Genomic DNA, 3,432 nt, shown 5'->3' with positions numbered 1-3,432 from the left:
GATCATCGCAACCTTGTGAGATTTACATGTACTCTTGTCGCAAACTTTGATTGGCTCCATTAGCTCTACTGCCTGTTTCAAAATCCTTGTTAAACCCGGTAAGAACTCTTGGCTCCTCTCAGCTGTTTACATCGCAAGTACAGAGAAACTGTAGAGATAAAAGAGTTGAGATGCACAACTATTCTGTGCCTCACACCAGATGTCACCTCTGTGTATGGCACACATTGGGAAAAACCATTTTTGATCGATTTGTTACAACAATATGCAGATTTTCGGAAAATAACACGTAGGTAATAATGTTAAAACTAAGCAATATTTTATTTGTTCAAAGTTGTTGTTGTTTATAGTTAGGCACAAAGCTACACAATTGGCTATCTGTGCTCTGCCCACCACAGGTATCGAAACCCGGTTTCTAGCGTTGTAAGTCCACAGACATACCAATGTGTCACTGGGGGGGGGGGGCGTTGTTCAAAGTCTTTGAAAAAGCAAGACCCTCTTTTCCTCCTCTAACGAGTCAGCGCTGATTTCAACAGCAAGTCTTTCTTACGACCTGAGCTGATTACGATATAACAGTTTCAAACCTAACTCTACAGTAAAGGCGACTGTCCGTTGCGGCAAGTAAAGTATATTTTTCGCTGTGTTTATTCGAATAAATATTGTTTATTGTGATTGTACATTTTTCTTCCGTCTTTTTGCGAACTCGGTCAAAAGAATATAAAACTATTTCGCAGTGAATATCCTGACGAACCTCCTGTTATTCTTCGGGCTCACCTTGTCACTGTTATGGGAAATCCATGCTATCTAGAAATTCCACACAACAAAGTGAGCAGTGTACCGATCCACAGAGAAAGAAACTAATTTTCTGATTGGCTATAAATTACTTGCTTTGCTGCTTTCAGAAATAAACGATATGATCATGCTGTGTTTGGGGAATTAATATCACACTGAAAAAAAAAAAATTAGACGTGTGAGCATATCAAAACTAAACATTGGCTGTGGTTTCGCTAGATAGTAGATAGGGACAGTGGGAATCTCGTTAATCCATTCATGTGACGTTGACCACTGGTCCGAATATATTTCTTAATGTTGAACCTGGTAAACCAATATCATTTCATTGTCCACCTGATATCTACTATACATGAGGGGATAATACTATTTAATTATTCGCCTAATATCAATTACCTGTGATGAACCAATATAATTGCAACGTTTACCTAACATCTATTACCTGTGATGAACCAATATAATTGCAACGTTTACCTAACATCTATTACCTGTGATGAACCAATATAATTGCAATGTTTACCTAACATCTATTACATGTGATGAACCAATATAATTGCAATGTTTACCTAACATCTATTACATGTGATGAACCAATATAATTGCAATGTTTACCTAACCTGTGAAGGGCCAATACTTCATTGCTAACATTTTTCATCCATAAGACGAAATTCTCCAAATGTAATACAACATGGCTAAGTATTTATACAGGAACAACGATATTCACGCAGTACACTAAATGGCAAAATTATTCCAACTGGCTAGAAGAGTTTTACGATATATCAAGTGAAGTATTATCATTGATGTTCTGGCTTGATATTTTAAACTTGAAAACAAATTATTTAAGAATACATTAATTTTGAAACTTCAAGAAAACAAAGTTGTGCCACAATAACCGAAGGATCAAGTATTACACATAACAGCACATCCTACAGAGTTAAAAGTTTTTTTGATAAGAATCAACTCTCAGAAAATGTTCTTCGGGATACAAAATGGTCGCAGATAATAAGTAATCGATTTGATTTCGAAAATTATGTTCTATTGCAAAGAGTTCAAAGTTGTCGATAACTTAATTCAGCAATTATGACACATTTATACGTATCAGTGTTTCTCAACCAGGGTGCCGCGAATTTTTACAAAATATATAGTTTTCTGTATGACCCCCCCCCCAGCCACGTCACTGTAACTAGGCTGTAAAACGTTAGAGGTGCCGTTGAGACTGTAGACTATGTGTAGGGGGTGTCTTGAATAAAAAAAGAAAAAAGAAAACCTGATAAATACACAGTAGCGTAGTGTACGAACTTTTTTATTTACCGGTGGGGGGGGGGGGCTTCTAGTGACAAAGTTGCGAATATTTAATATATATTCCTGAAAATTTAGAAACTAAATAGAAATGTCCTTGTTCTGGTCTCCATGAGGATTCCTCTACCTCAGAATAATCATTGCCTCTACGCAAAGTTCCCTATGCCACTACATAAACAAAGAAAGGCTACTGTATTTGTCAACTACTGAAAGTATCACAACGCATGTATAAATTCATCGTTACTAGTTTTCTAGTATAAGATACATTTGGCCTGAGATAATATCTTTATCTACTGCCAACAATATAAAACGTATATTTAAATGTTTATTGTTTCCATACCAACATCATTAATCAAAGTGAAAGAGATAAAGTTGTACGATTTAACTTCTTATTGTGATTTTTCTTTATATCTTCGTAAATTACGATAACGTACATCACCTCAGCTGATTTCTAACTTTCATAATTTCTGTTTAAACTAAGATATTAATTATTGCAGTGATTGCAACTTTCGATCTACAAAATTATACACGTTCTAATCAACAAAGTTCATCAGAGGTTCTAACTACGATTACATTGGTGACGTAAACGTAACTCAAAAATTAACCGCCATAGAAACTGTAGATTAAAGTTAACAGATTCTTTGACGCGTTAATGAATCGAGTCAGATTCTACTGACACTGAGTAGGACGTGCGAATACATAATACTGTATCAAAATGAGGCTCAACCAAACTTTCGTAAGTTCAATCCGCCATGGCAGAAAGTAATCATGATGTCAGAAAAACACGTAGGTTCAAACTCTGTAACCCTAGCGCTTTCGAAACGTGAACCTTTCTTCTTCAGTTTGGCCTTGAAGAAAAAAGAAAAAGAAAAATTGTTATCTATAGGCTATCAAATATTTTTGAGTGCTCTTCAAACATAAGTTGTATCATCGTGGGATTTCTTACAAATTATCTAAAATTTCCAACAAGTTATTTCCTGTACGTATGTTTAAGTCCTATGTCTACTCGGCCTTGAACTTAGTCACTAAGTAAATAAAAACTTGGAACATTACATACCGTATTTTTCAGAATATAAGACGCACCCTTATTTTGAAGACAAAGTTTTGGGGAAAAAAAAGCTACTGTCGCATTTGAAAGATTTTTATTGAATAAAAATTCAATTTGATACTTTAAAAATTAGTATATATTCTTCTAAACACAATAGAGCTCAAAACATCAAAATAGGAAAATACCGTAAATTAAAAAAAGGTTTACTGTTATTTAGTTTATTGCTTTCACTGTAATTTATTTTTTTTATTATTTAGGGAGCATTATAAATAGCTATGTTTTTAAAAGAAAAACTACTA

This window comes from Limulus polyphemus, unplaced genomic scaffold (genome assembly GCF_000517525.1).
Source record: "Limulus polyphemus unplaced genomic scaffold, Limulus_polyphemus-2.1.2 Scaffold315, whole genome shotgun sequence".
Taxonomy (NCBI): domain Eukaryota; kingdom Metazoa; phylum Arthropoda; class Merostomata; order Xiphosura; family Limulidae; genus Limulus; species Limulus polyphemus.
The sequence above is the reverse complement of the archived record's forward strand: the minus strand, read 5'-3'. Positions refer to the sequence as shown.